This window comes from Rhipicephalus microplus, unplaced genomic scaffold (genome assembly GCF_043290135.1).
Source record: "Rhipicephalus microplus isolate Deutch F79 unplaced genomic scaffold, USDA_Rmic scaffold_117, whole genome shotgun sequence".
Classification (NCBI taxonomy): Eukaryota; Metazoa; Arthropoda; class Arachnida; order Ixodida; family Ixodidae; genus Rhipicephalus; species Rhipicephalus microplus.
In genome coordinates this window covers 700,001-712,500 of record NW_027464689.1, presented here as the reverse complement: position 1 = coordinate 712,500, position 12,500 = coordinate 700,001, and the positions used below count along the sequence as shown (strand labels likewise).

Here is a 12,500-nt window from a genome sequence, read left to right as displayed (position 1 = left end):
GGCAGTTTTTTTTTTTTTCCTCATTTTGATGTCGCCCCGGCTGACGCGGTTTTCGTTTTTCCGTGCCGCCCCGGCTGACGCGGTTTTCGTTTTTCCGTGCCGCCCCGGCTGACGCAGTTTTTGCGCCGCCCCGGCTGACGCGGTTTTCGCGCCGCCCCGGCTGACGCGGTTTTCGCGCCGCCCCGGCTGACGCGGTTTTTGCGTCGCCCCGGCTGACGCGGTTCGGACTTTGCACTTTTTGGCTCACCCCGGCTGGCGGCCCACTCACTCGATCGCCAGGTCTGTTTGCCCCGGTGGTTCCACCGCCAGGCTTAAGCGCGAACTTTTTTTGTTTGTTTTCTTTTGATTAAGCGCAAGCTTTTTTCTTTGTTTTCTTTTGATTAAGCGCGGGCTTTTTTCTTTGTTTTTTTTTTTGATTTCGCCCCGGCAGACGCGGTTTTTGCGCCGCCCCGGCTGACGCGGTTTTTGCCGCCCCGGCTGACGCAGTTCGGACTTAGCACTTTTCGGCTGTGCCTGGCTGGCGGCCCACTCACTCGATCGCCATGTCTGTTTGCCACAGTTTTCCCGGTGGTGCCGCACCCGGGCTCGCCCCGGCTGACGCAGTTTTCGCGCCGCCCCGGCTGACGCGGTTTCGTGCCGCCCCGGCAGACGCGGTTTTCGCGCCGCCCCGGCTGACGCGGTTTCGTGCCGCCCCGGCAGACGCAGTTCGGACTTAGCACTTTTCGGCTGTGCCTGGCTGGCGGCCCACTCACTCAATCGCCATGTCTGTTTGCCACAGTTTTCCCGGTGGTGCCGCACCCGGGCTCGCCCCGGCTGACGCAGTTTTCGCGCCGCCCCGGCTGACGCGGTTTCGTGCCGCCCCGGCAGACGCGGTTTTCGCGCCGCCCCGGCTGACGCGGTTTCGTGCCGCCCCGGCAGACGCAGTTCGGACTTAGCACTTTTCGGCTGTGCCTGGCTGGCGGCCCACTCACTCGATCGCCATGTCTGTTTGCCACAGTTTTCCCGGTGGTGCCGCACCCGGGCTCGCCCCGGCAGACGCGTTTTTTTTTTTTCTTTCGCCCCGGCTGACGCAGTTTTCGCGCCGCCCCGGCTGACGCGGTTTCGTGCCGCCCCGGCAGACGCGGTTTTTTGCGCCGCCCCGGCTGACGCGGTTTTTGCCGCCCCGGCTGACGCAGTTCGGACTTAGCACTTTTCGGCTGTGCCTGGCTGGCGGCCCACTCACTCGATCGCCATGTCTGTTTGCCACAGTTTTCCCGGTGGTGCCGCACCCGGGCTCGCCCCGGCTGACGCAGTTTTCGCGCCGCCCCGGCTGACGCGGTTTCGTGCCGCCCCGGCAGACGCGGTTTTCGCGCCGCCCCGGCTGACGCGGTTTCGTGCCGCCCCGGCAGACGCAGTTCGGACTTAGCACTTTTCGGCTGTGCCTGGCTGGCGGCCCACTCACTCGATCGCCATGTCTGTTTGCCACAGTTTTCCCGGTGGTGCCGCACCCGGGCTCGCCCCGGCTGACGCAGTTTTCGCGCCGCCCCGGCTGACGCGGTTTCGTGCCGCCCCGGCAGACGCGGTTTTCGCGCCGCCCCGGCTGACGCGGTTTCGTGCCGCCCCGGCAGACGCAGTTCGGACTTAGCACTTTTCGGCTGTGCCTGGCTGGCGGCCCACTCACTCGATCGCCATGTCTGTTTGCCACAGTTTTCCCGGTGGTGCCGCACCCGGGCTCGCCCCGGCAGACGCGTTTTTTTTTTTCTTTCGCCCCGGCTGACGCAGTTTTCGCGCCGCCCCGGCTGACGCGGTTTCGTGCCGCCCCGGCAGACGCGGTTTTTTTGCGCCGCCCCGGCTGACGCGGTTTTTGCCGCCCCGGCTGACGCAGTTCGGACTTGGCACTTTTTGGCTGAGCCTGGCTGGTGGCCCACTCACTCGATCGCCATGTCTGTTAGCCACAGTTTTCCCGGTGGTGCCGCACCCGGGCTCGCCCCGGCTGACGCAGTTTTCGCGCCGCCCCGGCAGACGCGGTTTTCGCGCCGCCCCGGCTGACGCGGTTTTTGCCGCCCCGGCTGACGCAGTTCGGACTTAGCACTTTTTGGGCTGAGCCTGGCTGGCGGCCCACTCACTCGATCGCCATGTCTGTTTGCCACAGTCTTCCCGGTGGTGCCGCACCCGGGCTCGCCCCGGCAGACGCGTTTTTTTTTTCTTTCGCCCCGGCAGACGTGGTTCCCCCCCCCCCTTTTCGCTCGCCCCGGCTGACGAGGTTTTCGCGCCGCCCCGGCTGACGCAGTTTTCGCGCCGCCCCGGCTGACGCGGTTTCGTGCCGCCCCGGCTGACGCGGTTTTCGCGCCGCCCCGGCTGACGCGGTTTTTGCGTCGCCCCGGCTGACACGGTTCGGACTTTGCACTTTTCGGCTGTGCCTGGCTGGCGGCCCACTCACTCGATCGCCATGTCTGTTTGCCACAGTTTTCCCGGTGGTGCCGCACCCGGGCTTGCCCCGGCAGACGCGTTTTTTTTTTCTTTCGCCCCGGCTGACGCAGTTTTCGCCCCGCCCCGGCTGACGCGGTTTCGTGCCGCCCCGGCAGACGCGGTTTTTTGCGCCGCCCCGGCTGACGCGGTTTTTGCCGCCCCGGCTGACGCAGTTCGGACTTTGCACTTTTTGGCTGAGCCTGGCTGGCGGCCCACTCACTCGATCGCCATGTCTGTTTGCCACAGTTTTCCCGGTGGTGCCGCACCCGGGCTCGCCCCGGCAGACGCGTTTTTTTTTTTCCTTCGCCCCGGCAGACGTGGTTCCCCCCCCCCCCCCCTCCGTCTTTCTTTTTGTTTTTTTTTTTCGCCGCGGCTGAAGTGGATTTTTCGGTGCCTCGACGCCCCGGTAGTCGCGGTTTTTCCGTTTCCGCACGGCCCCGGCTGACGCTGCTCGGTCACAGTCGCCTTTTGTGAGGATTGCAGACTTCTTGAGCGCGGGTGTTTTTTTTTGTTGTTGTTGTTGTTTTATTACGCATTCGCTCCAGCAGACGCTGTTTAGACTTTTTGTTTCCTCTTTTATCCTGCGACGAGGTGACGAGGTTTATTCGGTGCCCCGCCGCCCCGGCTGAAGTGATTTTTCCTGTCCCGTGCCGCCCCGGCTGACGCGGTTGGGACTTCGCGTTTGTTCGGCCGCCACGGGTTTTGGCGCACTCGCTCGGTTGCTTGTTGTTGCCACTTGTTGCGAACCCAGGTTTCTTGAGCGAGCGCGGGCGTTTTTTCTTCCTTTCTTTCTTTGTTCTATGTGTTAGCGAATCGGCCTTTAATATCACACGAGGACTCACAACCAACAATTTTCAGTTTGAAGTGTAAAAAATCTGCAGGTGTTGACGTAACTGACTTGCCCCGTACCCTTGAGTACATCCATGAAGTTCTCGTAGTACTACTAAATCGCATTATTCCAAGTGGAGAAATTCCCATAAACTTGCAAACCTCTACACGAAAATCGGTGCGCGTGATAAAGTTGAAAATTATCGTCCGATATCAAATGTGCCTTCTATAACACAAATTCTAGGAAAAAAAAAAACACTTGTTCGCCGTTTTCTGCGCCGTGACTGGCAGCACTCCGGCGAAGCGAAACGGGGTCGATTCGAGCACGATATCGGCGTCTTTCTACGTGCTCGCCGGCGACCGTCGCACGAGTACGTCGCACGAGCGCGTCTGCCGGGGCGCCGTTTGCGAAGCCGACGCAAAAGTGGGAACCGCCGCTCGGATGATCGCCGCTTTCGGCAGAGTGAGTGTTGGCACTCCGGGGAAGCGAAACAGCGTGAATGCGCCCACGAAATCGGCGTATTTTGAAGTGCCCGCCGGCGACCGTCGCACGAGTACGGTAAACCGCGTCAGCCGGGGCGTAGTTCGGGACGCCGACGAAAAAGTGGGAAGCGCAACTCGGATCTTCGCCGTTTTTGCAGGAGTGAGTGGCGGCCCTCCTGCGAGACCAAGAAGCATCGATTCGTGCACGAATTCGGCGCCTTTCGACGTGATCGCCGGCGACCGTCGCTCGAGTAGGGCAAACCGCGTCTGCCGGGGCGGGCTTCGGGACGCCGATGCGAAAGTGGGAAACGCTGCTCGGATGTTCGCCGTTTTTGGCCGAGTGAGTGCTGGCACTCGGGCGAAGCCAAATGGGGCCGATTACGGCACGATATCGGCGTCTTTCGACGTGCCCGGCGGCGACCGTCGCACGAGTACGGTAAACCGCGTCAGCCCGGGCGGAGTTCGGGACGCCGATGCGAAAGTGGAGAACGCCGCTCGGATCTTCGCCGTTTTTGGAGGAGTGAGTGGCGGCACTCCGGAGAAGCCAAGGAGCGCCAATTAGCGCACGATATCGGCGTCTTTCGACGCGCTCGCCGGCGACCGTCGAACGAGTAGGGCAAACCGCGTCTGCCGGGGCGGGGTTTACGACGCCGACGCAAAAGTGGGAACCGCCGCTCGGATGTTGGCCGTTTTTGGCAGAGTGAGTGCTGGCACACCGGCGACGCGAAAGAGCGCGAAAGCGCCCACGAAAGTGGCGTATTTGGACGTGCTTGACGGCGACCGCTGCAGGAGTACGAAAAACCACGTCAGCCGGGGCGAGCGACCCACGGCGGTCTGGGTGCTTATCGCTGCTATTATAGGGGCACCCCGGCAGACGCAGAAAAAAAAAATTTTTTTTCGACCTTCTTTTTTGCTGGTCGAGCTCGGGTAACCCAGGTCGCAATGGGAGCCGCGCACGAAAGCGGCGTCGCGAGACGCGTTCGCGGTCGCTAGTCGCACGAGCTCGGCAACCGCGTCAGCCGGCGCGGAGTTCGGGATGCCGACGGCTAAGTGGGTACCGCTGCTCGGATGTTCGCCGTTTTTGGCCGAGTGAGTGCTGGCACTCCGGCGAAGCGAAACGGGGCCGATTCGGGCACGATATCGGCGTATTTCGACGTGCTCGCCGGCGACCGTCGCACGAGTACGGCAAAGCGCGTCTGCCGGGGCGAGGTTTGCGATGCCGACGAAAAAGTGGGAAGCGCCGCTCGGATCTTCGCCGTTTTTGCAGGAGTGAGTGGCGGCCCTCCTGCGAGACCAAGAAGCATCGACTCGCGCACGATATCGGTGTCTTTCGACGTGCCCGCCGGCCACCGCCGCACGAGTACGGCAAACCGCGTATGCCGGGGCGGGGTTGGCGACGCCGACGCAAAAGTGGGAACCGCCACTAGGATGTTCGCCGTTTTTGGCAGAGTGAGTGCTGGCACACCGGCGACGCGAAAGAGCGCGAAAGCGCCCACGAAAGTGGCGTATTTGGACGTGCTTGACGGCGACCGCTGCAGGAGTACGAAAAACCACGTCAGCCGGGGCGAGCGACCCACGGCGGTCTGGGTGCTTATCGCTGCTATTATAGGGGCACCCCGGCAGACGCAGAAAAAAAAAATTTTTTCGACCTTCTTTTTTGCTGGTCGAGCTCGGGTAACCCAGGTCGCAATGGGAGCCGCGCACGAAAGCGGCGTCGCGAGACGCGTTCGCGGTCGCTAGTCGCACGAGCTCGGCAACCGCGTCAGCCGGCGCGGAGTTCGGGATGCCGACGGCTAAGTGGGTACCGCTGCTCGGATGTTCGCCGTTTTTGGCCGAGTGAGTGCTGGCACTCCGGCGAAGCGAAACGGGGCCGATTCGGGCACGATATCGGCGTATTTCGACGTGCTCGCCGGCGACCGTCGCACGAGTACGGCAAAGCGCGTCTGCCGGGGCGAGGTTTGCGATGCCGACGAAAAAGTGGGAAGCGCCGCTCGGATCTTCGCCGTTTTTGCAGGAGTGAGTGGCGGCCCTCCTGCGAGACCAAGAAGCATCGACTCGCGCACGATATCGGTGTCTTTCGACGTGCCCGCCGGCCACCGCCGCACGAGTACGGCAAACCGCGTATGCCGGGGCGGGGTTGGCGACGCCGACGCAAAAGTGGGAACCGCCACTAGGATGTTCGCCGTTTTTGGCAGAGTGAGTGCTGGCACTCCGGCGAAGCGAAAGAGCGCGAATGCGCCCACGAAAGTGGCGTGTTTGGACGTGCTTGACGACGACCACCGCAGGAAAACGAAAAACCACGTCAGCCGGGGCGAGCGACCCATGGCGGTCTGGGTGCTTATCGCTGCTATTATAGGGGCACCCCGGCAGACGCAAAAAAAAAAAAAATTTTTTTTCGACATTCTTTTTTGCTCGTCGACCTCGGGTGACCCAGGTCGCAGTGGGAGCCGCGCACGAAAGCGGCGTCGCGAGACGGCTTCGCGGTCGCTAGTCGCACGAGCTCGGCAACCGCGTCTGCCGGGGCGGAGTTCGGGACGCCGACGGCTAAGTGGGAACCGCCGCTCGGATGTTCGCCGTTTGTGGCCGAGTGAGTGCTGGCACTCCGGCGAAGCCAAACGGGGCCGATTCCGGCACGATATCGGCGTCTTTCTACGTGCTCGCCGGCGACCGTCGCACGAGTACGGCAAAGTGCGTCTGCCGGGGCGGGGTTTGCGACGCGTACGCAATAGTGAGAACCGTCGCTCGGATGTTCGTCGTCTTTCGCCGAGCCAGTGCTGGCACTCCGGCGAAGCCGAACGGAGCCGATTCGGGCACGATATCGGCGTCTTTCCACGTGCTCGCCGGCGACCGTCGCACGAGTACGGTAAACCGCGTCAGCCGGGGCGGAGTTCGGGACGCCGATGCGAAAGTGGGAAGCGCCGCTCGGATCTTCGCCGTTTTTGGAGGAGTCAGTGGCGGCACTCCGGTGAAGCCAAGGTGCGCCAATTCGCGCACGATATCGGCGTCTTTCGACGTGCCCGCCGGCCACCGTCGCACGAGTACGGCAAACCTCGTCTGCCGGGGCGGGGTTTGCGACGCCGACGCAAAAGTGGGAACCGCCGCTCGGATGTTCGCCGTTTTTGGCAGAGTGAGTGCTGGCACTCCGGCGAAGCGAAAGAGCGTGAATGCGCCCACGAAAGTAGCGTATTTGGACGTGCTTGACGGCGACCGCCGCAGGAGTACGAAAAACCACGTCAGCCGGGGCGAGCGACCCACGGCGGTCTGGGTGCTTATCGCTGCTATTATAGGGGCACCCCGGCAGACGCAGAAAGAAAAAAAAAAAAAATGGGGACATGGCGTGCGTCACCGTGCGGCTTCGCAGCGTTGCCGAAGTCGCCGAGCCCTTCGACTGAGCCGAACGGCGGACAGGGAACGTTGGTCGGCCGTTCTAACCTGTCGGTGCCACGCCGAGACGTCGTTAAGGAAAACCGCGTCGTGGGCCTCTACGACGCCGTCGAGTCGTTGTACGTTTGGTGTCCAGCGTGTCGGCGGCGAGTAGCGGACACGTCGTTCACGACTTCGGTCTTTCGCAGTCGACGCGAACTTGCGGAGAGTCGTGGTGCCTCACGTTTTCGGCAGAAACCGCGGCGGAATTTTCCCGTGCGTGCGCGCACGACCTCGGTGCTGTGCCGTCAGCGTAGTGTTGCACAAACTCGTGGCCTACCCAAGGTGCGGTACGTTTGCGGCCGTATCCTCGGTGGGAATTTCGTGAGTAGGGTCGCAAATTCTACGACCTCGGCGGGTTTGAGAGCGACGTAGACTTGTGGCACGCTCAACGTGCCACACGTTTCGGGGCACACCCGCGGTGAAATTTTCTCGAGTACGCTCGTATTAGTGCCCAAGGAGGTCTGGGTACTTATCGCTGCTATTATGTGGGGGTTCTCGTGAGCGGCGTACGCGAAAGCGACCGGGTGTCTGATATGCGGCGGGCTTCGGCCTCGTCAAGCGTGTCCTCGGGTCTGCTCCAGGGGAATCCACGGCAGTCGTCTGCAGCCTCATCCGCTTGATGCGTTAGGGGCTGGTTGTCGGACGGTGCCGTTTTACCACGATATCGAGGTGTGTTCCGTGTCGTCCTCGGGCGATTCAGATGCGAAAGCGCCGAAGACGCGGGCGTGACCCGTCGTCTGGCGGCTTTGCAGTCTCGGCTCCGTTGCTAGTTCCGGCCGGTCCACCGACAGTGCAGCGGGCTTGGGCAACCCGCACGGCGCGACCGAGTCGATGCAACGAAAAAGAGCGAGCATGAACGTGCTTCTTGCCGCACGGCTCCCACTCGTCTTTCGGGAAGGTTGTGCCGTAGCGAGCTCGAACGCCGTCATCTCGGAGTGCAAAATAAGCGTGTTGGGGCGCCTGAAGGTGGCCTCCGCCGCACACAGACTGCGTCCGGCCCGCCGAAGGCGAGGACGGACGCGCAGTCGAACGATTACCTGGTTGATCCTGCCAGTAATCATATGCTTGTCTCAAAGATTAAGCCATGCATGTCTAAGTACATGCCGAAATAAGGCGAAACCGCGAATGGCTCATTAAATCAGTTATGGTTCCTTAGATCGTTTCTTCCTACTTGGATAACTGTGGCAATTCTAGAGCTAATACATGCAGTGAGCCTGGAGCCCTTTGGGTAACGGGTGCTTTTATTAGACCAAGATCGATCGGGTTTCGGCCCGTATTGTGTGGTGACTCTGGATAACTTTGTGCTGATCGCATGGCCACGAGCCGGCGACGTTTCTTTCAAGTGTCTGCCTTATCAACTTTCGATGGTAGGTTACTTGCTTACCATGGTTGTTACGGGTAACGGAGAATCAGGGTTCGATTCCGGAGAGGGAGCCTGAGAAACGGCTACCACATCCAAGGAAGGCAGCAGGCGCGCAAATTACCCACTCCCGGCACGGGGAGGTAGTGACGAAAAATAACAATACGGGACTCTTTTGAGGCCCCGTAATTGAAATGAGTACACTCTAAATCCTTTAACGAGGATCAATTGGAGGGCAAGTCTGGTGCCAGCAGCCGCGGTAATTCCAGCTCCAATAGCGTATACTAAAGCTGCTGCGGTTAAAAAGCTCGTAGTTGGATCTCAGTTCCAGACGAGTAGTGCATCTACCCGATGCGACGGCTCGGACTGAACATCATGCCGGTTCTTTCTTGGTGCACTTCATTGTGTGCCTCGAGATGGCCGGTGCTTTTACTTTGAAAAAATTAGAGTGCTCAACGCAGGCGAGTCGCCTGAATAAACTTGCATGGAATAATAGAACAAGACCTCGTTTCTGTTCTGTTGGTTTTTGGAATACGAGGTAATGATTAAGAGGGACGGACGGGGGCATTCGTATTGCGGCGCTAGAGGTGAAATTCTTGGACCGTCGCAAGACGAACTACTGCGAAAGCATTTGCCAAGAATGTTTTCATTGATCAAGAACGAAAGTCAGAGGTTCGAAGGCGATCAGATACCGCCCTAGTTCTGACCATAAACGATGCCAACCAGCGATCCGCCTGAGTTACTCAAATGACTCGGCGGGCAGCTTCCGGGAAACCAAAGTATTTGGGTTCCGGGGGAAGTATGGTTGCAAAGCTGAAACTTAAAGGAATTGACGGAAGGGCACCACCAGGAGTGGAGCCTGCGGCTTAATTTGACTCAACACGGGAAAACTTACCCGGCCCGGACACTGGGAGGATTGACAGATTGAGAGCTCTTTCTTGATTCGGTGGATGGTGGTGCATGGCCGTTCTTAGTTGGTGGAGCGATTTGTCTGGTTAATTCCGATAACGAACGAGACTCTAGCCTATTAAATAGGTGCGGGGTTCCCAGCACCTTACAACCTTCTTAGAGGGACAAGCGGCTCCTAGCCGCACGAAACAGAGCAATAACAGGTCTGTGATGCCCTTAGATGTCCGGGGCCGCACGCGCGCTACACTGAAGGAAGCAGCGTGTCTTTATCCCTGTCTGAAAAGACTGGGTAACCCGTGGAACTTCTTTCGTGATTGGGATAGGGGCTTGCAATTGTTCCCCTTGAACGAGGAATTCCCAGTAAGCGCGAGTCATAAGCTCGCGTTGATTACGTCCCTGCCCTTTGTACACACCGCCCGTCGCTACTACCGATTGAATGATTTAGTGAGGTCTTCGGACCGATGTCCGGCGCGGCCTTTCGGTTGCGCCGGTCTGTTGGAAAGATGACCAAACTTGATCATTTAGAGGAAGTAAAAGTCGTAACAAGGTTTCCGTAGGTGAACCTGCGGAAGGATCATTAACGGATTGTGAAGGGTGAGCGCCTCAGCTGCGTCTGCGCCCGACACTTTCTGCCGCTGACCCCGTTTGGACGCGGGGTCGGCTTTTCCCCACGGGGCTGCCTGAATGTGGAGCGGCACCCCGTGACAAATTGTTGCGCCCAGCGGACGCCAACACCGCGACCTTGGACGGTCGGCCAGGTGGCGGACGCGGGTACAAACGGCGCAACGCACTCATAGGTCGGCTTTCGACCCGCCACTGCACCGTGGCTCGAAGCGCTCGAAATGCGCGACCCGACCGCTGCGGGACCGCCTAGTACTGTAAACAGGAGCGGCGGAGCGCGAACGGCGAGTCGTGGTTACGTCGGTAGAAGGCGAGGCTGCGCGTTCCCGAAACGCCAGCCGAGTGCCCTCCCGACCGTTCGAGCGTGCAAGAACGAGACCCGACAATCGCGCGGCGACTGCCAAGTACGAGAGGAACGGCACAAGCGTCGGCGGTCGGTCAAGGAACTGGCGATGTGACGGGTCCGCTGTGCACCAGTGCATACCGTCCCGCCGTCCGCGGCAAGCGCCTCCGCGTCCTCGGGTGACGGAGGCTGCCGGTCGGTTCTTGCAGGCGAGGGATCTCGCTGGCACCGGTTCGCGTTGACGCGCGGCCGGTCATGGCACGGCGATGCGACGGCCGAGGTGCGCAGTACTCGATGGAGGAACCGCACGCTCCGATGACCGTCCCGCCCTCCGCGGCGTATGCGTACCGACCGTAATGGTTGCAGCAGCGCCGGCCGGCTTTTGAATTCGCCACACGAAACACGGTGCGAGATCGCGGTTAGGGGAGCGTCGACGTTGCCAGGCGTTTTGCTTGCTGCCGAGGGAAAGGCGGCACGGCCACGTCGCGCTCGTCGCGATTAGCGGGTCTGCGCGCTTTGGGAAGGTGCCGCAACGACTTGCCGAAAGAGGAAGCACGGAAGAACGAGGGACTTGGACGTCCCGACAATTGAACGCACTTGCGGCCAGGCCCTTGCTGGCTTCGTTCTTCCGCCTCGAGTAGGCTCGTACGCGGCTCCGGCGCCGAAAGTGGTCCTTGGCACCGACTTCGGTGGACGTGGGAAGTGCCGCGCAAGTACGGCGCGCCTGGCTCCACCTGTTGGCTAAAGTAGGCAGCCGGATCGGCATTTTGGTGTGCGGTGGCAAACCGTGGATGCGAAAAAAGCTTGTGCGATTTCGTGGAACAAAAAGCGGGGGTCCCCCTTTTTATGCGGAGGAGACCGACCCGCCTGCCGTGGTGAACCGCGACGCCACGGTAAAAACGGGAGAGGCTTGTCGATGGGACCGTGCATCCCGCGCTCCACGGAGGCCGGGAGGCGGCCGCCCGAGGAAATGTGTAGCCGTCGAGGCCCGCATCTGCGTGCACTCTTATCCAAATGGGTGTACCGCAGGCATTTTCTGGTTAGGCGGGCCAATGAGAGCGAGCACACAACGATACCTACGGGTCCGGCTTGGAGAACCGGCTTCGACGCCTCCCGAGTATTTATAGAGGGGTGGACCACGAAAGCACTCGCAAGTAGCGAAAGCGAAACGCCGTCCGAAACACACCGTTTGCTCGATTTGCGGCAGCCGAAAAAGGCGCGGCAGAGTTTTGGAGTCCAAGCGTGCGCTGAAAAGCGCCCTTCTTGGCCACTGTTTGGCCGAGTGCCAGAAACGTTTGGTTTTGACTGTACGGAATTGAACAAACACTTTTTCACGACTCTAAGCGGTGGATCACTCGGTTCTCGGGTCGATGAAGAACGCAGCCAGCTGCGAGACTTGGTGTGAATTGCAGGACACACTGAGCACTGATTCTTTGAACGCACATTGCGGCCTTGGGTCTTCCCTTGGCTTCGTCTGTCTGAGGGTCGGATCACATATCAAGTGAGCCTTCGGCGCACAAGGGAACGTGAGCCGTCGACTCGTTTTGACCGCGTCGGCAACACGGACAGCACGCTGAACACCTCACAGCGAGCGCCAACAGCGGCCACTCAAGGGCGAGACGGTGGCGACCGTCGTGCCAGAGCCCAACCGAAACGGGGGCGACCGACTGCATTGAGGATGTGGCACCTCGTTGAGACCGCCGCAGGACTTCGAGTCGGAAGGAAGCCTGCAGGGAAAGTGCGGTCGAGGTTGCGTACTCCTCTCTGCGACCGGGCGCGCAAGAGCTGCGAGAGCCACGGACGCGCAACTTTAACGCACGGTAAACACGAGGAGCGAAAGCCGGCCAGCAAAGCTTCTCCAGCCGTGCGCAAAGTGCGCGAGATCGCAGCCTTGCGTTGCGCTTGTTGCCCTCGAAGTAAGCAGGGTGTCCCGTAGACCGGGCGCTCGAACACGCTGCGGGGCCGTGCCTCCTCCAGGCTTTGCCGCGCGAACAGGGAACGTTCGCGCGCAAAGCGCAGGGAGGTGAGGAGGCTGCGCCCGACGTTTGCGGTTCGCTGCGTACGCGGTTGATGCGGAGAGCA

The 12,500-nt window shown here is 60.8% G+C and overlaps 2 non-coding genes across 2 annotated transcripts; both read left to right on the top strand.

Annotated features, from left to right (window-relative positions):
- Nucleotides 1-8,219: 8,219 nt before the first annotated feature.
- On the top strand, nt 8,220-10,034 carry LOC142790703 (small subunit ribosomal RNA). Its single transcript, XR_012889716.1, has one exon. It is a non-coding gene; the product is annotated as a small subunit ribosomal RNA (ribosomal RNA).
- Nucleotides 10,035-11,753: 1,719 nt separating this feature from the next.
- Nucleotides 11,754-11,906, top strand: LOC142790685 (5.8S ribosomal RNA). Its single transcript, XR_012889698.1, has one exon. It is a non-coding gene; the product is annotated as a 5.8S ribosomal RNA (ribosomal RNA).
- The last annotated feature ends 594 nt before the right edge of the window (nt 11,907-12,500 follow it).